This window comes from Bubalus kerabau, chromosome 14, assembly GCF_029407905.1.
Source record: "Bubalus kerabau isolate K-KA32 ecotype Philippines breed swamp buffalo chromosome 14, PCC_UOA_SB_1v2, whole genome shotgun sequence".
NCBI classification, from domain to species: domain Eukaryota; kingdom Metazoa; phylum Chordata; class Mammalia; order Artiodactyla; family Bovidae; genus Bubalus; species Bubalus kerabau.
The window spans coordinates 48,276,703-48,300,051 of record NC_073637.1 but is presented as its reverse complement, the minus strand read 5'-3'; the positions used below and the strand labels follow the sequence as shown (position 1 = coordinate 48,300,051).

At 41.7% G+C, this 23,349-nt stretch overlaps 1 protein-coding gene and 1 long non-coding RNA gene across 2 annotated transcripts in view; one reads left to right on the top strand and one right to left on the bottom strand.

Moving 5' to 3' along the window:
- The window catches only part of SAMD12 (sterile alpha motif domain containing 12), a 527,847-nt gene that overhangs the window by 46,022 nt on the left and 458,476 nt on the right, over window positions 1-23,349 (bottom strand). The gene's annotated exons all lie outside the window — the stretch shown is intronic.
- On the top strand, window positions 19,278-21,984 carry LOC129626858 (uncharacterized). Its single transcript, XR_008702262.1, has 2 exons — window positions 19,278-20,813; window positions 21,909-21,984. It is a non-coding gene; the product is annotated as an uncharacterized LOC129626858 (long non-coding RNA).

Genomic DNA, 23,349 nt, shown 5'->3' with positions numbered 1-23,349 from the left:
GTTGGGCTCTGACCTTCACACCATACACACAAATGACTCAAAATGGATCACAGACCTAAATGTAGGTGATAAAAAAGTCTTTGAAGATAACACGGGAGTAAATCTCCATGACCTTAGGTCAGGCAGCAGTATTTAGGGTAGGACAGCTATGTTGTTGTTTAGTCATCAAGTTGTGTTGGACTTTTTGCGACCTATGAACCGTAGCCTGCAAGGCTCCTCTGTCCATGGGATTTCCCAGGCAAGAATACTGGAGCTGGTTGCCATTTCCTTCCCCAGGAGATCTTCCCAACCCAGGGATCAAACCCCCATCTCCTGCATTGCAGGTAGATTCCTTACCGTTGAGCCACTGGGGAAGGACCTTAGGTTAGGTAACAGTATGTAGGATGAAACAGTTATGAAATAATAAATAAATAAATAAATATATATATATATATATATATATATATATATATACACACACACACACACACACACATGTCTCTGCCTCCTGTTCCTGGCCCAGAGCTTCTAAAACTCTCGAAATTTCCTAAGTGATAAGAGCACTAGAAGTGTCTTTTGTTCTAATGTCTGGTCTTTGACCCTCATTCCTGACCTAGAGCTCCTAAGTCCCTTGAAATTTCCTGGGTAGAAGAAGCGTCTTTTGTTCTTATGAGACAGCACTTGGTGAATTTCTGGGTGGGAGTTGGTCACCAAAAGACCAAACCATGATTACAAGCTTGGAGATTTCAGTCCCCACCCCTATCCTCTAGGAAGGTGAGAAGGGGCTGGAAACTGAGTTAGTGATCAATCATGCCTATGTGATGAAACCATCACAAAAATCCCTAAAGTACAGCATCCCCAAAGAAGCACACACACCTGGAGAGCTTCCAGGTGTGTGCACACGTTTGTGTGCAGTGAGGGTGACTTACCTCAGCTCGAAGGGACAGAAGCTCCTGTGCTAAGGACTCTCCCAGACCTCGCCCTACATACAGCTTCATCTGTATCTTTTTATCATGACCTTTAATAATGAACCAGCAAATGTAAGATTTTTTTTTTTCCCTGAGTTTTATGGACTTCTGTAGCAAATTAATCAGACCCAAGGAAGGGGTTGGGTGAACCTCCCATTTATAGCCAGTTGGGCAGAAGCATAGGAAACCAGCTGGATTTGAGACAGTCACCTGAAGTGGGGGCAGTCTTGTGGGACCGAGCCCTTAGCTTGTGGGATCCGACCATATCTTCAGGCAGCTCATGTCAGAATTGAGTTGAATTATAGGATACCCAGCTAGTGTTAGAGATGGTTTGGTGTGGGGAAAACCCCACACACATCTGGTGTTAGAAGTATTGTGAGTGTGGTAGTCGTATTAAAAAAACACAGTGGGAAGAGTGAAGTGAGTTTTTTCCAAGTCAACAATGAAACTATACAAGTAACTATACCAAAATTTAAAACTTCTGTGCTACAAATGATACTATCAAGAAAATTAAAAAGCAACAGACAGAAGGAGAGAAAATATTTGCAAATCATATCTCTGATAAGGCACTTGTATCCAAGATATATAAACAACACTTAGAGTTCAATGAGAAGACAAATAGCCAAATTAAAAATGGTCTAAGGACTAGCTGGTTTTACAAAAGGCAGAGGAACCAGAGATCAAATTGCCAACATCTGCTGGATCATGGAAAAAGCAAGAGAGTTCCAGAAAAACATCTATTTCTGCTTTATTGACTATGCCAAAGCCTTTGACTGTGTGGATCACAATCAACTGTGGAATATTCTGAAAGAGATGGGAATACCAGACCACCTGATCTGCCTCTTGAGAAACCTATATGCAGGTCAGGAAGCAACAGTTAGAACTGGACATGGAACAACAGACGGGTTCCAAATAGGAAAGGAGTATGTCAAGGCTGTATATTGTCACCCTGCTTATTTAACTTCTATGCAGAGTACATCATGAGAAAAGCTGGGCTGGAAGAAGCACAAGCTGGTATCAAGATTGCCGGGAGAAATATCAATAACCTCAGATATGCAGATGACACCACCCTTATGGCAGAAAGTGAAGAGGAACTAAAAAGCCTCTTGATGAAAGAGGAGAGTGAGAAAGTTGGCTTAAAGCTTAACATTCAGAAAACTAAGATCATGGCATCTGGTCCCATCACTTCATGGGAAAAAGATGGGGAAACAGTGGAAACAGTGTCAGACTTTATTTTTCTGGGCTCCAAAATCACTGCAGATGGTGATTGCAGCCATGAAATTAAAAGATGCTTACTCCTTGGAAGGACAGTATATAGCATATAGCATATTGAAAAGCAGAGACATTACTTTGCCAACAAAGGTCTGTCTAGTCAAGGCTATGGTTTTTTCCAGTGGTCATGTATGGATGTGAGAGTTGGACTGTGAAGACAGCTGAGTGCCAAAGAATTGATGATTTTAAACTGTGGTGTTGGAGAAGACTCTTGAGAGTCCCTTGGACTGCAAGGAGATCCAACCAGTCCATTCTAAAGGAGATCAGTCCTGGGTGTTCATTGGAAGGACTGATGCTAAAGCTGAAACTCCAGTACTTTGGCCACCTCATGCGAAGAGTTGACTCATTGGAAAAGACTCTGATGCTGGGAGGGATTGGGGGCAGGAGGAGAAGGGGATGACAGAGGATGAGATGGTTGGATGGCATCACCGACTCGATGGATGTGAGTTTGGGTGCACTCCGGGAGTTGGTGATGGACAGGGAGGTCTGGTGTGCTGCAATTCATGGGGTCGCAAAGAGTCGGACACAATTGAGCGACTGAATTGAACCGAAGGACTACTATATAGAACAGGGAAGCAGCCTGGATGGGAAGGGAGTTTGGGGGAGAATGGATACATGCATATGTATGGCTGAGTCCCTTCACTGTTCAGCTGAAACTATTGGCTATACCCTAATACAAAATAGTTTTTAAAAAATTAGTCTCAGGATACAAAGAGACATTTCTCCAGATAAGATATACGTATGACAAGCAGGTGAGAAGATGCTCACTAACATTTTTAGTCATTGTGAAAATGCAATTCAAAACCACAGTGAGATACCATTCTGTACCTACTAGGATGACTGTGATGAAAAATTCACACACTAACAAGGGTGGTGACAGCATGGAGAGGCTGCCACTCTCACACTTTGCTAAGAGGGATGTAAAACCGTTCAGTCACTTTGGAAAACAGTCTGTCAGTGCCTCAAAAAGTTAAACATATAGTTACTATATGACCCAGAAATTTCAGCCCTTGGTATAAACCCAAGAGAAATAGAAATGTATATCCACCCAAAGGCTTGTAGATGAATGTAGATGAATAATGCTGTTCTACAACAGCATTATTCATAACCATCAAAAGTGGAAAACAAGGAAAATATCCATCAGCTGATGGGTGGATAAACAAAATGTTGTATATTCATACAGTGAAACATTTGGCAATAAAAATGGAGTGCTGATACATGCTATGACCAGTGAAGTTTGAAAACATTATGCTATGTGAACTAAATCAGTTACAAAAGATTACATATTGCATTATTTCATTCATACAAAATGTCCAGGATAGGCAGATTTATAGGAGTAGATTCGTGTCTGTAAGGGGCTGGGGGAAGAGGAGCTTTGGAGTGAGAGGAGTGACTACTGAGGGGTGCAGAGCTCTTTTTTGGCATGATGAAAACGTTTTAAAATTAGGTTGTGGTAAATGGTTGCATAGCCCTGTGAATATAGTTTAAAACATTTGAACTGCGTGCTTAAAATAGGGGTTATGGTATAGCAATTGCATCTTAGTAAGGCTTTTTAAAAAGAAAGGGAAAAATTCCCAAACAGATCTTGAATGCGGATTTTCTAGTCAGTTTCTTCAGCATAGCTTTCTAAAATATAAAATGTATATGTGATCATTGCATGGGTTTAGCTTAACACTATTGTACAGCCAAATCCACAGGCATGTTTGAACAAATTGGAGACCAAATTGAAAATTTGGATGGGTGTGTAATTATGAGTTGAACCTTGATCAAAAGGCATTCTAGTCTAATTAGAGGTACCATTGGGTTTTTTTTTTTAATTGGAGGATAGTTGCTTGACAGTCTTGTGTTGGTTTCTGCTGTATAACAACTCAAATCAGTTATAACTATATATATATATATATTTAATATGTATATCCTTCCCTCTAGAGCCTCCCTCCCAACACCCCCATCCCTCTCCTCTAGGTCATCACAGAGCACCAGGCTGTACTCCCTATGTTATACAGCAACTTCCCACTGGCTATCTGTTTTACACATGGTTATGTCAATGTTATTTTCTCAATTTGTCCCACCCTCTTCTTCTGCTGCTGTGTCCAGAGTCCATTCTCTATGTCTGTGTCTCCATTCCTTCCCTGCAGACAGGTTTATTAGTACCATTTTTCTAGATTCCATATATATGAATTGATACGTGATAATTGTTTTTCTCTTTCTGACTGACTTCACCACTGGATTTTTGAGTACCAGCTTCTAGGATTAAGCTTCCTGTTCCTTATATGAGATAGGAATGACACATTTCACCCAGCCCCTTTTCCTACTGGACAAGTGATATAGTGTTGACTCATGATTAAAAGTACAAACTCCTAAGTGAACAACACTGTTCCTTGCAATGCTTAAAAAATTTTTTTCCCAGGTTTTCTTTCTGTTCAAGTATTGATTGAGGCAGGCCTCTGTGCAGCTTGCAAGGTGTTGGGCATTGCCAGGGTGCAATGTTAGAGCTCTGGAGCCACCACTGACTGTCGTTACAGAGGTGAAGGTGCAGAAGGTCAAGCTGGTGGATTAAAGAACAGAAGTACTTGCTTTAAAGGACCCAGAGGCTTAGCTCAGAATCAGTGCCCCTACAACCTCCATCTCAAAGACAAAATAAGTTGTCGTTGTACATTACAAGCCTCTATCTTTCAGAGAAGTAATCTGTTTTCTGTGACAGACTATTCTGGGATGTGATTTTGACGAATATATGTATCTGTAGACATATAAATATGTAACTCATTTGGCAATTAAAAATGCTGTAATTCTTGGTTAGTAATGGTAATATTTTTAGATGGTATGATGCATAGCAAAAAGGGCAAATTGTTTCGAGTCAGGAAAACAGGGTTCAAATCTTAGTTCTGCATAACCTTGGGCAAGTCTTGTGATCCTTCCAGTATTTTGGCCCCCTTGTCTGTTGACAGGCTAATCATTTTATCTGTTTGTAGGATTTACCTGAGGGTTTCAATGGGGCAATGTTTGCCAAGGTGACTTGATGAAATGGAAAGAGCCCAAGTTTAGGATGCATGCTTGCTAAGTTGCTTCAGTCGTGTCTGACTTTTTGTGACCCTATGGACTGTAGCCCACCATGCTCTTCTGTCCATGGGATTCTCCAGGCAAGAATATTGGAGTGGGGTGCCATGCCCTCCTCCAGTAGGATTTTTCCAACCCAGGGATCAAACTCGTGCTTCCTATGGCTGCTGCATTGTAGGCAGATTCTTTACCATGAAGCCACCAAGAAGTCCAAGAATAGGATATTCACCTGTATAACCAATGACATTAGGACTCTCAGAAAACTTAATAGTTAAAATAATATTATTTAATATGTAGTGAAATTCAAATTTTCCTCATCTGTGCCCCCACTACCCCCAATCCATTATAGCTTTTTGTTGTTGTTTGTGTTGGGGGGTGGGGAGAGTGGTTACCTGGGTGATTAAAAAAGGCTTTCCTACTTAGGTGGCATTTGAGGGAAAAACAGAATGTTGAGAAAGAAATAGCTACATGATGATCTGGTAAGAGAGGATTCTAGGTATGGAAAATAGAAAGGCAGGAGGCTCTTTCAGAAGCCCAGGTGGTAGATATTCATGCCAGTTTATACGCTCCCATCTGGTGCAAACACACTGCCATACACTTTCCTCCAAACCTCTCTTACCCACTGTTGGTTGGCTGAATTCAAACTTTCATAAATCAGAAAATCTGAAGCCATCACCTGGAAGCACTTCCTGTAATCCTGCAATCTAGTTTTGACCATCCAGTTGTGTTCAGTCAATTCTATGAATCTTTTCTTATTTTTTTATCTTCTCATTTTATAACTATAAGTGGAAGATGAAACAATCCATGTTCTGAAACTAGAGTTAAGATGTATAAGTATCATCAGTGTAATGTAGCTAAGACTTGAATTGATATGAATAATGTCAAATTAATTGTCAATAATGATCAACCTTATTTCAGGCCAAATAACTCCATGTTCCATTGAGAAAGAAAATTTAAGGTCATATACACAATTCTAGAACTATTTCCTGAAAAAGTGAAGGGCAGTTAAGAATGATATACGACATTTTCTTTCTTTTGGATGGGCTTCCCAGGTGGCGCTAACAATAAAGATTCCACCTGCCGATGCAAGAGACAAAAGAGACGCAGGTTCAATCCTTGGGTTGAGAAGATCCCCTGGAGAAGGGCATGGCAGCCCACTCCAGTATTCTTGCCTGGAGATTCCCATGGACAGAGAAGCCTGGCGAGCTACAGTCCATATCGTCGCAAAGAGTCGGACACAACTGAAGCGACTTAGCATGCACAGACCATCTCCTAGGGCCTACTGTATGATTTTCCAAACAGTTGAGATTTTTTTTTTTTACACATTTCTCATATTGAATTAGCCAGAATAACTAATGCTAAATGCCACAGCAGACAACTCCTGAAATCTTGGCTTGTGCATTACAGTTCTATTTCTTGCACATATAAGGCCTGATGCAGGTGGAGCATCTCTTTGTAGCCTCACCATCTGGCATGTGTGGCCTCCAAAGTGGCCTTGGATGCTTGGCAGAGAAGGACAGGAGGAGGCAGTCTGACTGTTTATTGCTACTGCCAGGAGCTCGGGGGAACATCATCACTTCTGTTGACAATTCTCAAGTGCCAGTCCATCCTGTGATGGGCAATAGAGGGCAGTCCTTGGGATAACAGGTCAGAATCAGTGATGTCTCCACAGATGTTCTGTGTGAAAGCAGGAAATCTCAAGACTGAAGTCTTTGGGGACACCTGATATGATTGGAAACTCTAGTTGGGGTGATGTTTAGAGTAAGAGAAGCGAAGACATCAAAAGCCCTGTCTTTTCTTAGCACTCCCTTCTGGAAAGCTGCTTTTTCTCCTGTCCTTCAGCCTCAGGTTTCCTCCTCTAATTTTGAAGACACTGGGGCTTTCTGGGTGGTGCTAGTGGTAAAGAACCCGCCTGCCAGTGCAAGAGATTTAAGAGACATGGATTTGATCCCTGTGTCAGGAAGATGCCCTGGAAGAGGGCATGGCAACCCACTCCAGTATTCTTATCTGGAGAATCCCATGGACAGAGGAGCATGGTGGGCTACAGTCCCTAGGGCTGCAAAGAGTCGAACATGACTGGAGGCAATTTAGCACACACGCCATATATATACATATATATATATACAACTGATTTTGTGCCCTCCATGAAGGCAACCCACTCCAGTATTCTTGCCTGGAGAATCCCAGGGATGGCGGAGCCTGGTAGGCTGCCGTCTGTGGGGTCGCACAGAGTCAGACACGACAGAAGCGACTTAGCAGCAGCAGCTAGGTGGCTCAGCAGGTAAAGAATCTGCCTGCAATGCAGGAGACATGGGTTTGATCCCTGGATCAGGAATATCCCGTGGAGAAGGAAATGGCACCCCACTCCAGTATTCTTGCCTGGGAAATCCCAGGGACAGAGGAGCCTGGTGGGCTACAGTCCATGGGGTCACAAAGAGTCAGACACGGCTGAGCAACTAACACTTTCACTTCACTTTTGGCCTCAGGTTTCCTCCTCTACATTTTGAAGACCAACTCCCTACTAGTGTAGGGCCCAGGTGAAAGAGGCCTTCTACCCATAGCTTAAGTCAAGTTTTGGTTTAAGCCAGAAGAGGCAAGAGTGGGAGGATATGGTTTACAGTCTGGTTCAAGCAGTTAGGGGTCAGGTAAGAGTTTGGCATCAAAACTGTGGGTACAGATAAGGTAAGAATGGACTTGGATGATGCCTAATGCTCTCAGATTCCTGCTACCACATAAGACCACATGGCAGCATCTGGACAGCCCAGACCAGCATCTCCCATCACTACCTGCTGTTGTCCGTAAAGAGAAAATCACGTGACAAATCACGCTAAGAACTAAATTCAGGAACACAATTTGTGGCTGAAAAGCACTGTTGCATTGGAGGTTCAGCCCAGTGCCTGGCAGCCTGAAAGTGTTGTTCTCAGCTGGGCTCAGCTCTGGACACTTTACTACTAGGCCAGTAGCAACTGGCCTCCAAGTCAGCCCCCTTCTCCTTGGCTCTTGAGGGGAAGTTGGGTGCTGAAATGGCCCTTTGGACAGGGTGCCAGCCAGCTTCTTTAGCGTTCTGTGTTTGAATCTATTGCTCTTTCTCCTGGGATCAGCTGAGGAATGGGAATATATGTCTCCTTCTCACTCATGGCTGCTGGTGCGGGAGAGGCTGGCCAGAAATGTTTACTATCTACATTTGCTTCTTTGTAGCACTTGAGGAATATATGACTGCGCTATAGAAGGTGAGAGACAAAGGTCTGGAGTCATACAGGCCTAAAAGGTAAACCTCAAAAGTATCGACATGCATGGCCCATTCCCCCAGTCTGAGTCACTCAGCATGTCCGACTCTGTGTGACCCCATGGACTGTAGCCCGCCAGGCTCCTCTGTCCATGGGATTCTCCAGGCAAGAATACTGGAGTGGGTTGCTATTTCCTTCTCCAGGAGATCTTCCAGACCCGGGGATTGAACCTTGGTTTCCCACATTGCAGGCAGATTTTTTTTTTTTACCATCTGAGTTACCAGGGAGGTCCCCTATTCTCCCAGACCAGTCCCTAACCATGGACAGAGCCGTGGGACTCATCCTGGCTAGTGAGAGATGACTTATCATATTCCTTTGCTCTATGGGCCTACTATCTGAAAGTTTCTAGTATCTGAAAGACTTGGAGAGCTATTGCAAGAATTAAATATACAGTGCATTCAAGTGCCTGCCATATTACAAGCACTCCAAACATGACTGTTGTCACAACTGAGGTTGGTTGCTAGGCGGCTCTAGTCATGAGCAGATGATCTTCCTTAGTCCTTATTCTCAATCCTCTAGGCAGCCTGCAGATTTGATGAGCTCATAAACAGAGATCACATGACTTGGCCACACAGAATTTTTTTTCCACCTGGTTGCACATAGTTGCTGTGCCCTTTGCTGCCTTTGATGGACGTGATAAGAAGCTGCTGGATGTGAAAACCTTTATTGTATGTGCTATAGTGTTTCTGCGGAGGTATCTGGCTAGGGCAAGTGCAGTTCCTCCGTTGGGTTCCTCGGATCTCTCCCTATCCAGTTGATGTTGAGAGCAACTAAAGGAAGATCAAAGAATGAGAAGCATAGAATTCTTTTCTGTGGGAGGTAACATTTCACTTAACTGGAATTCAAGAACCTAGAGGAAGATGGCTCAACGGTCAAGAATCTGCCTACAATGCAGGAGTTGCAAAAGATAACCTGGCATCCAGACCCCAATAAGATGGTTATCCGTTGAAGGTCAGGGAGGACGGTGGTGAGGAGATACCCCTCGTCCAAGGTAAGGAGCAGCGTCTGCACTTTGCTGGAGCAGTCGTGAAGAGATACCCAACGCCCAAGGTAAGAGAAACCCAAGTAAGATGGTAGGTGTTGCAAGACGGCATCAGAGGGCAGACGCACTGAAACCATACTCACAGAAAACTAGTCAATCTAATCACACTAGGACCACAGCCTTGTCTAATTCAATGAAACAAAGCCATGCCCGTGGGGCAACCCAAGACGGGCAGGTCATGGTGGAGAGATCTGACAATATGTGGTCCACTAGAGAAGGGAATGGCAAACCACTTCAGTATTCTTGCCTTGAGAACCCCATGAACAGTATGAAAAGGCAAAATGATAGGATACTGAAAGAGGAACTCCCCAGGTCAGTAGGTGCCCAATATGCTACTGGAGATCAGTGGAGAAATAACTCCAGAAAGAATGAAGGGATGGAGCCAAAGCAAAAACAACACCCAGCTGTGGATGTGACTGGTGATAGAAGCATGATCCAATGCTGTAAAGAGCAATATTGCATAGGAACCTGGAATGTTAGGTCCATGAATCAAGGCAAATTGGAAGTGGTCAAACAGGAGATGGCAAGAGTGAATGTCAACATTCTAGGAATCAGCGAACTAAAATGGACTGGAATGGGTGAATTTAACTCAGATGAACATTATATCTACTACTGAGGGCAGGAATCCCTCAGAAGAAATGGAGTAGCCATCATGGTCAACAAAAGAGTCTGAAATGCAGTACTTGGATGCAATCTCAAAAACGACAGAATGATCTCTTCATTTCCAAGGCAAACCATTCAATATCACAGTAATCCAAGTCTATGCCCCAACCAGTAACGCTGAAGAAGCTGAAGTTGAACGGTTCTATGAAGACCTACAAGACCTTTTAGAACCAACACCCAAAAAAGATGTCCTTTTCATTATAGGGGACTGGAATGCAAAAGTAGGAAGTCAAGAAACACCTGGAGTAACAGGCAAATTTGGCCTTGGAATACGGAATGAAGCAGGGCAAAGACTAATAGAGTTTTGCCAAGAAAATGCACTGCTCATAACAAACACCCTCTTCCAACAACACAAGAGAAGACTCTACACATGGACATCACCAGATGGTCAACATTGAAATCAGATTCATTATATTCTTTGCAGCCAAAGATGGAGAAGCTCTATACAGTCAGCAAAAACAAGACTGGGAGCTGACTGTGGCTCAGATCATGAACTCCTTATTACCAAATTCAGACTTAAATTGAAGAAAGTAGAGAAAACCACTAGACCATTCAGGTTGACCTAAATCAAATCCCTTATTATTATACAGTGGAAGTGAGAAATAGATTTAAGGGCCTAGATCTGATATATAGAGTTCCTGATGAACTATGGACTGAGGTTCATGACATTGTACAGGAGACAGGGATCAAGACCATCCCCATGGAAAAGAAATGCAAAAAAGCAAAATGGCTGTCTGGGGAGGCCTTACAAATAGCTGTGAAAAGAAGAGAAGTGAAAAGCATAGGAGAAAAGGAAAGATATAAGCATCTGAATGCAGAGTTCCAAAGAATAGCAAGAAGAGATAAGAAAACCTTCCTTAGCGATCAATGCAAAGAAACAGAGGAAAACAACAGAATGGGAAAGACTAAAGATCTCTTCAAGAAAATTAGAGATACCAAGGGAACATTTCATGCAAAGATGGGCATGAAATGGTATGGACCTAACAGAAGCAGAAGATATTAAGAAGAGGTGGCAAGAATACATAGAAGAACTGTACAAAAAAGATCTTCATGACCAAGATAATCACGATGGTGTGATCACTCATCTAGAGCCAGACAATCTGGAATGTGAAGTCAAGTGGGCCTTAGAAAGCATCACTATGAACAAAGCTAGTGGAGGTGATGGAATTCCAGTTGAGCTATTTCAAATCCCGAAAGATGATGGTGTGAAAGTGCTGCACTCAATATGCCAGCAAATTTGGAAAACTCAGCAGTGGCCACAGGACTGCAAAAGGTCAGTTTTCATTCCAGTCCCAAAGAAAGGCAATGCCAAAGAATACTCAAACTACTGCACAATTGCACTCATCTCACATGCTAGTAAAGTAATGCTCAAAATTCTCCAAGCCAGGCTTCAGCAATACGTGAACCGTGAACTTCCAGATGTTCAAGCTAGTTTTAAAAAGGCAGAGGAACCAGAGATCAAATTTCCAACATCTGCTGGATCATGGAAAAAGCAAGAGAGTTCCAGAAAAACATCTATTTCTGCTTTATTGACTATACCAAAGCCTTTGACTGTGTGGATCACAATCAACTGTGGAAAATTCTGAAAGAAATGGAAATACCAGACCACCTGACCTGCCTCTTGAGAAATCTGTATGCAGGTCAGGAAGCAACAGTTAGAACTGGACACGGAACAACAGACGGGTTCCAAATAGGAAAAGGAGTTTGTCAAGGCTGTATATTGTCACCCTGCTTATTTAACTTATATGCAGATTGCATCATGAGAAACGCTGGGCTGGAAGAAGCAGAAGCTGAATCAAGATTGCCGGGAGAAATATCAATAACCTCAGATATGCAGATGACACCACCCTTATGGCAGAAAGTGAAGAGGAACTAAAAAGCCTCTTGATGAAAGTGAAAGAGGAGAGTGAAAAAGTTGGCTTAAAGCTAGCTCAACATTCAGAAAATGAAGATCATGGCATCTGGTCCCATCACTTCATAGCAAATAGATAGGGAAACAATGGAAACAGTATTTTTCTGGGCTCCAAAATCCCTGCATATGGTGACTGCAGCCATGAAATTAAAAGACGCTTGCTCCTTGGAAGGAAAGTTATGACCAACCTAGATAGCATATTCAAAAGCAGAGACATTACTTTGCCAACAAAGGTTCGTCTAGTCAAGGCTATGGTTTTTCCTGTGGTCATGTATGGATGTGAGAGTTGGACTGTGAAGAAGGCTGAGCGCTGAAGAATTGATGCTTTTGAGCTGTGGTGTTGGAGAAGACTCTTGAGAGTCCCTTGGACTGCAGGGAGATCCAACCAGTCCATTCTGAAGGTGATCAGCCCTGGGATTTCTTTGGAAGGAATGATGCTAAAGCTGAAACTCCAGTACTTTGGCCACCTCATGCGAAGAGTTGACTCATTGAAAAAGACTCTGATGCTGGGAGGGATTGGGGGCAGGAGGAGAAGGGGACGACAGAGGGTGAGATGGCTGGATGGCATCACTGACTCGATGGACGTGCGTCTCAGTGAACTCCGGGAGTTGGTGATGGACAGGGAGGCCTGGCGTGCTGCAATTCATGGGGTCGCAAAGAGTTGGACATGACTGAGCGACTGAACTGATAGTGTTAGCTGCTCAGTTGTGTCTGATTCTGTGCAACCCCACAGACTATAGCCTGCCAGGCTCCTCCATCCATGGAATTCTCCAGACAAGAATCCTGGAGTGTGTTGCCATGTTCTCCTCCAGGGGATCTTCCTGACCCAGAGATCCAACCCAGATCTCCTGCATTGCAGGCAGATTCTTTACCATCTGAGCCACCGGGATGAGCTATAGGGACATTGTCTATAGCTTCACTCAGGGTCCTATCTAGAAATATGCATTAAGAAATTTTTCTCAGACTCATGTGGGAAGGAAAACTTGACTTCCCCCAAGGTGTTCCTTCTCCAGTTTTTTCAGTCTTATCATCAGAGAAGACTGAACTCATACTCCCAGGGGTTGGAGGCATAACCCTAAGCAGTATGAGCACTATTTCTGTTTTATGTTAAAAATTCACGTGATGTTTGTGTTCTTCTCCACTAGACATCATGTTTAGTTTTAGGGATGTTGTAAATCTTATATCAGCTTACTATGCTTGCCTCTGATGTTGACATGAAATTTATGGCTCCTCTTTCATAATGACGGCCAACATGGATGGGCTTCAGCCTACATCCTTGTCTTCATCTTCTAGTTTCTGTGCAATTTCTCTGGTTCTGATTTTATTTATTTATAACTTTCTATTTTATGGTATATTTTCTTGTGAACTGGCTCAACTACTTTGTGGATATAAATGGATTATGAATAAATAAAAGCATTCATATAAACCTAAAAAAAAAAAAAAAGACTTGACAAGCTTGAAATAATTCCATCTGAGGACACAGAATATGTTCTTGGTTTCCTACAAACAGACATCTCACCCCCAACCTCAGTTGAAGTGAACAATACATTGAACAAAAAGAACGTGTTTAAAATTTTAAGAGAAACAACACAAAAAAAGCATAGCTAATATTCTTGTTATCTCCAGAAAATCAAAAGTCCTAATTTGAAGAGAATACATTAATAGTGATTTCAGAGGACAGATGTTGGCATCAGCATTGGAAAGAGTGGGTCCACTTCCTTCCTCGGTTTACCAAAGGCAATAAAGAAAAATATTTTTAACCTCAGTGCTCATTATATTTTCAGCTTCACACACTGGGACAGAAACCATGCGAGAGTCACATATATCTTTACGACAGAGACCCAAAACTAAATTATCTGGTCTTTTGGGGACCCTTATAAACAGTGAGAGGCTCAAAAAGTGAAGAATAAGGATTGCAAATTTGATGCCTGTTTATCTCCTTGTCTCCCCTCCCAAACAACAGTCTCCATGAGGACTGGACCTTGTCTGCAGAATTTCCTGGTGTATTCCCAGGGTCTACCATGGCATTTCCCATGGGAAGCACTCAGTAACTACTTGTGGAATGAATTATGACTGTCTCCCTCCTTCCTGTGAGAAGATGTTTGCTGTTTACTAAAGGCCAAAACATTGCTGGCTCCATTTCTTCTGCTATCATCTCAACTTCACCAAGTAAATTCTGTTTTGTTACTTAAAGGGAGCATTCTTAAAATGGGATGAGGTTCAGAAGGCCCTTGAACCTCTTGAAAATGTATGTAAAGATTTGTATGTTGGGTACACTTTTGGACAAGAGCATCCATGGCTTTCAGAAGAGTTTCAAAAGAACTTGTGACTTTGAAGATGTCAAGGACAATTGATGTGAGGGATTAGTCATTTAGTACTCAATTAATGTGTATGGTACATGCTCTATTAATGTATGTATATTCTAATGGTTGAGATTTTGTGTTTCCTGGTCACAAAGAGCTGAGTCAGTTACGCAGTCTGACCTAAGAATTTAAAACCTTTAAATTCTCTTAATTACTTCACTTGTGAAATGGGAATAATAATACCTAACAATATTGTGAGGATTCAATGACATAACATATAGAATGCTCCACACATGGCAAACACTCAGGTAATGGAGCTATTGTTTTTGTTAGGGTCAGTCAATTAAATTGTATTTCAGAGACTATTATCACATACTCATCTGGACCGATTCTCACGATAAGAATTTTTGTTCTCTAAAATGAAATAAAATATGTCTTTTTAAAAAGATTATTCTGTTTTCATGTACCATGGAATGATTTTGGAATGTCATGGAGAAAAATACTGAGGGAAAAGAGGGAAAGGATTTATCCGTCTTGTGCAGCATCAGCAAGGAAGTCAAGATGGACGAAGCAGAATTGGGTCTTTGTTAGAAACATTTCCAGCTTCTTCCTCCTTCCCTCCCACCTTCATTTCTATCACTGTACTATGCATATACCAATGCACTTTGAGAAATATAGTCAAGTTAATGTACACCTTTATGAATGCTTCTTTAAAATATAGTTTGGGATTCAGCCTCTCTCTAAATCCACTAATTTAATTTTTGAACAGAGTGTCATCAAAGGAATCATACCAAAGTGGCAAGTTTGATACACTTTTTTTTTTCTAATTCTTTGCAAGACTGCTTTTTACCCCCTAGTTCCCATTGTGTCCAAGAATAGTTTTTGAAAAAGATTTTTGGCTTAACCAATAAAACCCAGCACCTGCTCATGTCAGAGAGGTGGCTGCCTGTAGTCTGCGTGCTTGTGCAATTGCTCAAATTCTGGTCCAACTTGTTTCCTTTGAAAATCTCCCATGACACTTGTGAAACAAAACCATGTAATATAAAAAGTCCTCTTTAGTCTTAAGAAGGAAGCCAAGGTACAGTGGAGTGGAGCTTCTAGATATTGATGTATGCTTGTTGCTGCTGCTGCTGCTAAGTCGCGTCAGTCATGTCCGACTCTGTGCGACCCCATAGACGGCAGCCCACCAGGCTCCCCCGTCCCTGGGATTCCCCAGGCAAGAACACTGGAGTGGCTTGCCATTTCCTTCTCCAATGCATGAGAGTGAAAAGTGAAAGTGAAGTTGCTCAGTCGTGCCCGACTCCTAGCGACCCCATGGACTGCAGCCTACCAGGCTCCTCCGTCTATGGGATTTTCCAGGCACGAGTGCTGGAGTGGGGTGCCACTGCCTTTTAAAAGCAAAATTTTGAGATAATGTGGTACAAATTATAGTCATACTTAAAAGGTTGTGCTACAAAGGCATATTAGAGCCCATCTATTCCAAACTGCTAATATTTCAAAATAAAAAATTAAAATCCAGGGACTTCCCTGGTGGTCCAATGACTAAGACTCTACATTCCCAATGCAGGGGGCCTGGGTTTGATTCCTGTTCTGGGAACTAGATCTCACATGGTGAAACTAAAAATCCTGTATGCCACAATGAACATGGAAGATCCCATATGCCACATCTATTACCTGGCACAACCAAATAAATAAAAACGTGACTTGGCCAGAGTCACATTACTGTTTTCCCCCTTCCCATTATGTTAGTGGCAGGGCTAGGATGTGATAGGTCATAGGTTGATTATGTAGCAGTTGCTTCACAATTCAGTTAGTTCAGTTCAGTCGCTCAGTTGTGTCTGACTCTTTGTGACCCCATGAACTGCAGCATGCCAGGCTTCCTTGTCCATCACCAACTCCCGAAGTTTACCCAAACTCATGTCCATCAAATCGGTGATGCCATCTAACCATCTCATCCTCTGTCGTCCCCTTCTCCTCCTGCCTTCAATCTTTCCCAGCATCAGGGTCTTTTCAAATGAGTCAGCTCTTCGCATCAGGTGGCCAAAGTATTGTTGTTCTAACTGTCGCTTCACAATTAATTAATAGAAACAGGCAAGTTCTTATCCCATTTTCTGGCCCTTAGATGTCTATCACCTTCTAGCAGGCCCATCTTTTGCATCACTTATTTCCTGAGGGACTTTATAGTCATCTGGTCAAGATAACACATTGTCACCAAACTAATGATGGATTTAAAACAGCATTTCCCCATGTGCTTCTTCCATGCACCATTCGTTAGTACTCTCTGGGGACAAATAGCTGATGCTTGAATGAATTTAGTCAAAGCTATGGTTTTTCCAGTAGTCCATGAGGTCGCAAAGAATCGGACATGACTGAGTGACTGAACTGAGAACCAGAAAAGTCTGGTGGCTGGAGAGTTCTTGGTTAAGGGGCAGAGGGGGAAGATCTGGTCTAAGGAAGGGAAGCACCTGTTTTGGATGGAAGAGGAGGATGGGATACATGGGAAAAGGACTTTTAAGATATTTTCTGTATAACACATAACCACACTCTGACTCACACTTTCTGCTTTGTAAGCTTCATGAAGGGCAAAATAAAATCTGGAAATATGTTTGTTTACAGTTTTGTTCCACTGCTGAACTTCCCTCTAGAGATTGGGCAATGGGAGACCTAATTATATTATGTTTAAAACTAACAAAAACACATGAGAGAAAAATAGGAATCTATTAAGTGGTCCATTTCTCATGAGAAGGGGGACATCTCTTGTGAAACAACTGTATACACTTCTCGTTATCCACTCTCTCTTTACATCTCCCCAGTTGCTTACAAAAACAAAAGAAAGTGGTTGGAAAGGCACTTTAAAGCTTATTTTAGTTGATTTCATCCATGGACGTACAAAATCATGAAAGATAACAGAAAGCTATTTTACAGTGCACATATATCTATATGCCATAAAAAATAGATTTCTGTAAAAGAGAAAGTATTAACAATCCTAATGATCTCATAATCACCAGAGGTCTCCTTAACTGTGGACTGCTTTCTCTGGAACAAAAGACCTAGCACAGCAGAATACATTTACTAGGTCCTCTGAAGGGATGTTCGGAGAAGGCAATGGCACCCCACTCCATTACTCTTGCCTGGAAAATCCCATGGATGGAGGAGCCTGGTAGGCTGTAGTCCACGGGGTCGCTAAGAGTCGGACACGACTGAGCGACTTTCCTTTCACTTTTCACTTTCATGCATTGGAGAAGGAAATGGCAACCCACTCCAGTGTTCTTGCCTGGGGAATCCCAGGGACGGGGGAGCCTGGTGGGCTTCCGTCTATGGGGTCGCACAGAGTCAGACATGACTGAAGCGACTTAGCAGCAGCAGCTGAAGGGATGTTATATGATTCTGAATCATCCTACGTTAACACATAATTCTTTTTTTTAAATTATTTTTTATTGATGGATAATTGCTTTACAAAATTTTGCTGTTTTCTGTCAGACCTCACCATGAATCAACCATAAGTATACATATATCCCCTCCCTTTTGAAACTCCCTCCCATTTCCCTCCCCATCTTACCCCTCTAGGTTGATTACAGAGCCCCTGTTTGAGTTTCCTGAGCCATACAGCAAATTCCTATTGTCTGTCTATTTTACATATAGTAATTTAAGTTTCCATGTTACTCTTTCCATACATCTCACCCTCTCCTCCCTTCTCCCCCTGTCCATAAGTCTATTCTCTATGTCTGTTTCTCCACTGTTGCCCTGTAAATAAATTCTTCAGTACCATTTTTCTAGCTTCTGTATATTTGTGTTATAATACGGTATTTATCTTCCTCTTTCTGACTCACTTCACTCTGTTTAATAGGTTCTAGGTTCATCCACCTCATTAGAGCAGACCGAAATGTGTTCCTTTTCATGGCTGAGTAATATTCCACTGTGAATCTATACCACAACTTCTTTATCTATTCATCTGTCGATGGATGTCTAGGTTGCTTCTATGTTCTAGCCATTGTAAATAGTGCTGCAATGAACAATGGGATACATGTGTCTCTTTCAATTTTTGTTTCCTCAGGGTATATGCCTAGGAGTGGGATTGCTGGGTCATATAACACATAATTCTGATGGTGAACTTCTCATGACATAACTATCCTTTTAATTAGAGTATAGTTTCTTTACACTGTTGTGTTAGTTTCTGCTGTACAGCAAAGTGAATCAGCTTTATGTATTACATCCCCTCTTTTTTGGATTTCCTTCTCATTCAGGTCACCACAGAGCACTGAGTAGAGTTCCATGTGCTATGCAGTAGGTTCTCATTAGTTATCTACTTTATACTTAGTATCAGTAGTATATATATGTCAATCCTAATCTCCCAATTCATCCCACCCCACTTCTCCCTTGGTATCCATATGTTTGTTCTCTATGTCTATTACAGTTTTATTTCACAGTTGCTATGTCTCTATTTTTGCTTGGTAAATAAAATCATCTATACCAGTTTTTTTCAGATTCCCCTTAAGTATGTGTTAGTTGCTCAGTCATGTCCAACTCTTTGTGACCCCGTAGACTGCAGCCTGCCAGGCTCCTCTGTACATGGGATTTTCCAGGCAAGAATACTGGAGTGGGTAGCCAGTCCCTTCTCCAGGGGATATTCCTAACACCAGGATTGAACCCGAGCCTCCTGCATTGCAGGTGGATTCTTTACCATCTGAGCCACCAGGAAGCCCTAGATTCTACATATATGTGTTAATATACAACATTTGTTTTTCTCTTTCTCACTTACTTCACTCTGTATGATAGTGTCTACCCTTGGTTCAAATATGGGCACCACATTTACCCAGGCAAGCATGAGTTTCTGAAATGCAGAGATGGCAGGAAAGCTTTCTTTGTACTGGCAAAGTGGTACTTAGGGAAATGTGCATAATTCTGGCTTGGGTTACATAAAGCTACCTAGGTAACCTGCTACCATTCACCCACCTCTGAAAACACCCACGTCTGAAAACACATCTGGCTTTCATCTTTATTACCATGAGTTTATTTGCTTAATGAAGAGCTCGTGGCAGTTGGTAGGCTCCGCAGAAAGGAAGGAAATAAGGTGGGAAGAATTAGGAACCAAGTTTAATTCAGTTGGCCTAACATTGTTGAGCAACTATTATATACCAAGAGATGGAGATACAAATACAAATAAGATGAGTGTCCTACCCCACAGAGAGGGAAAAGAAAGGAGAAAGGTAAAATAGGTTAGAGATTGAGACGGAGAAAGGGAGAGAGAAGGAGATAAGATAGAGGTGTTGGAAGGTAAGGCAGAGAAAGGCATCAAGAGAAGCACACAGAAAGGGAGCAATAAGTTAAAGTCATAGAACTGACAGAGGAAAAGGAAGGAAATTATGAGGAATGGACCAAAAAAAAAAAAAAAAAAAAAAAAGGAAAGGAAAAAATAGCCAAAAATGATCCAAGAAAAGTCAGGACAAAGTGGGGGGCACGTTGTAGGGGTCTAGTTTTACATCTTCTGAAGAAGTTCACTGACAAAAACACATGCCCCATTTTCCATGTTCTTAACTTGTGTGAATAGAAAGTGGGAGAAAATTGTGCCTTTAGAGTTATAGGGTGTGTAGACAGCTTTAGAAGTTTTATATATGGTCAGTAAACTAAAGTAAAAGGTTCTCACACGTTTTGTTTTTGGAAACCTTTTCTGGGGAAAACAAAAACCCTCAAATCCCCCAGAACACTAGATTCTTTGTAAACATGTAATAATAATAAAAAAGGCAATGAGTGTTTCCTTTCTTTTTCATGTGATTTACACTTCCTTTTTCCTTTTGGGGAAGGAAGTGTCTAATATCAATTGAGGCAATTTATCATATTCAGCAAAGTCATAGTGGCTGTAAGTACTCATTACAATGTTTCCTTGAGAAAGGGAAGGGTGAAAATGGGAGTTTGGAGCAGATAAAATGGTCTATTGTTATATTTGGTGCATTGTATTACTCAGTGGATTTTTTTGAGGAAAAAATAAAGTTGGTGTCTTTTAAATACGTGGTTGAGAATGGAGTATATCTAGATGTTTGCTGAACTAGAGAACGGCCCTCATATTCCAATCTCTTAGGCAGGTGTTACTTGAAGGCATCTCAATTGATAAAATACAGATAGTTGGCACCTGGTCATCACCTGAGAGAGATGGAGAGAGAAGTGCTGGGGGATGCCATCAATCATGCAATGATAAGCACTTAAGACTCTCTGGGGTGAAAGTCAATTGGCAGGCCAGGATCTGTCATGCCATCTCGTTCCAGGGTGTTAGCGTATCTGCGGAGGAACAGAACTGTGTCTTTTACCCAGCTGTGCTCCACATGAAAGTGTTCAATGGTAATAGCCATCATGCTGGTGGGATTTGGTGCTGGGGGAATTCTGTGTGCTGGGAGCTGGAGGGAGGCCACCAATTCATTCCACATATATCATTTCTCCAGGAAACACAGCATAATTGAGGACAATTTTCCACCATGAATCGCATCATTAGCTAACACAGGGAAAGTGAAATGCTGTTAACTTTCTTTTTTTCTTCTGCAAAGCTGATGAGCTGAAGAAAATAGAAATGAAAAGTTTAATGTAATTTTTTTTCCCAAGGATATAGGTTGAAAATCAGAATCAAAACACTTTTACACAGTAATAGAAATCCCACATTTTAATACATTGCCATGCACATAAGGAATCAAGTAATGCTGAATACAAAATAGTCAAATATACAAAAATGATAAAGCAGATTTTTAAGCCTGATAGAGATCATGCTCACAGATACAAGGGGGCAAAAATCTGTAGTTTCATTTCTATCAATTTAAAAAGAATCATGCCCCCCCCCCCCACCCCTGAAACTCTTTCTGAGGACAATCCAGAACACAAGGAAACATTATAAGAAAAATGTAAAGAAGACCCAAAGGGAATTGGCAAGTTGATAGCTGCTTAAGATATGGAAATCGGTAGTTCAAAATCGTGGTGTGCAATAATTCTTATGTTTAGAGAAAGAAGTTTCTAAACATTGTATGCCCTGGGAACTCAGGGAACTAAAATGAACATCCAACAGAAAAGGCACTCTTATTTTACTACATAACCAGCTTGTGTCCTCCTTAAGTCTAGTCTTGGGAATTTTTCTAGGGTGCATAGAGAAAAAAAAACAACCCACATTTGTGGGCAATGAATAAGGAAAATATTTAATTAACCACTCTTAGGGGACTAAGAGATTTCAGACTGCTGGTTTAACTACTCACTTAAGGAAGCTATAAAAATGTCTCCCATCTGCGTAGGCTTTTGTGTTATGAAATGTGCTTTTATAGCCATGTTTGTTAGTGTTTATAAAATAGTGAACTTTTTTTTTTGGTCAGAATTTTTCCCACTCTTATGCAACTGAAAGCACTCATTTTATATTCAGTTCACATGGTGTGATTTTTCTTCCTCTTCCTTTCCTAGCACAAAGACACCAGCTCATCTAGGAAGTTCGATGTGGCTGTTTCCTGTGACCCGCAATTCATCAACTTCATTGGCTTTCTTTAACCTGAGGATTGGCAATCTTCACCTGCGCTCAGCCCAGCCGGAACTCTCTCCCTCAGCTCGGTCACAGCGCTCTAAACCTTTGGGAGGGGGAGATAAATGTTCATCCTAGCCATAGGTTCTGCAGACCAGCCCCCATGTATTGTGTGTGCATACAAAATGCTTGAGTTACCTTTACCTTTTTTATAAGTTGTACCAAAACATCTACGGAAGTTTCTTCCTAAGTAGCATCCCTTCAAATAATTTGGTAGCTTCCCCAAAATATTGATTGGTGCTTTCTTACCGTTTTACTTTTTAGCATCCCAGAATGGACTCAGTAAAAACAGCTATGAGGGAAAGGCATAATACAAGGGAAAGGAACTCACTGATGAAAGCCCATAGCCCTGCTCACCATGATGAATACATAGACATTGGTGATACAGAACAGCTTCTCCCCTTGGCTCAATTTGGCCTCCAAACAACCCTGTCTGCTAAGGCAGAACAGGTAACATCCCAGACAGATGAGCAAAGGCCCAGAGAGACGCGCAATTTCTCTTGAATGCAAGTATTCTTGAATTCGAAACAGTTTCCCCTTTATCAGAGCAGTGCCACTCTCCACAGAATCCTAAGAATAATTCAAGTACAGAAACAACAGTTCAATATTTTCTTTTCTCGGGTACTTTTGATGGCTAATGTATAATTGTATTACAATATTGATTTTTTCTAAAATTTTGTGTACAGCTGTTTAATTTGGTACCTAACAATATTAAATAGTTGGATTAACTGGAACTACAGCAGGTGTGATAGAGTGACACAAGAGTTTTAGTGGAATTTGTTTCAAAACATTTGTGCTGCCTTGGCTTTTCAGCAGATGAGTTGCTTCTGGGCCAATCACGACTGAGACAGGGCAGGGTCAAGAAGCTGGCTTTATTCAGCTCTCTGAAATAGGAACTTCCACTTGTTAAATCATGGTCTTGTCAAACATGGCCGCATAAGGATAGCGTTTTTCGACTGGGAAAGGAAAAGTAGGGGTGTTGGAATCACTCAGAGCCCCTGAGAGCCTTCTAATTCTCCTTGAGTGAATTTAAGCAAGTGGAACCCCGACTACCCCAAGTGGGAGGTCAACACTCACTCAGCAAAGAGGCTACTGCTTTTAGAAAGAGAAGGGTGATGCGATGGGAGAGTGAGATTATGATGAAAAAGACAAAGCTTCCAGTGTTCAAATGTGAATCCTACCCCCTTGCATGCCCCCATTTCTCTTTAAGGTTTCCACCTATAAACAGGAGCCTTTTGATGTGAAAAAGAACCTGGTTATGGGCTTCAAAGCTTCTGCAGCTGGTACACAGGGAAATATTTCTGGTCTTTTCTCAAATGTCTTAAA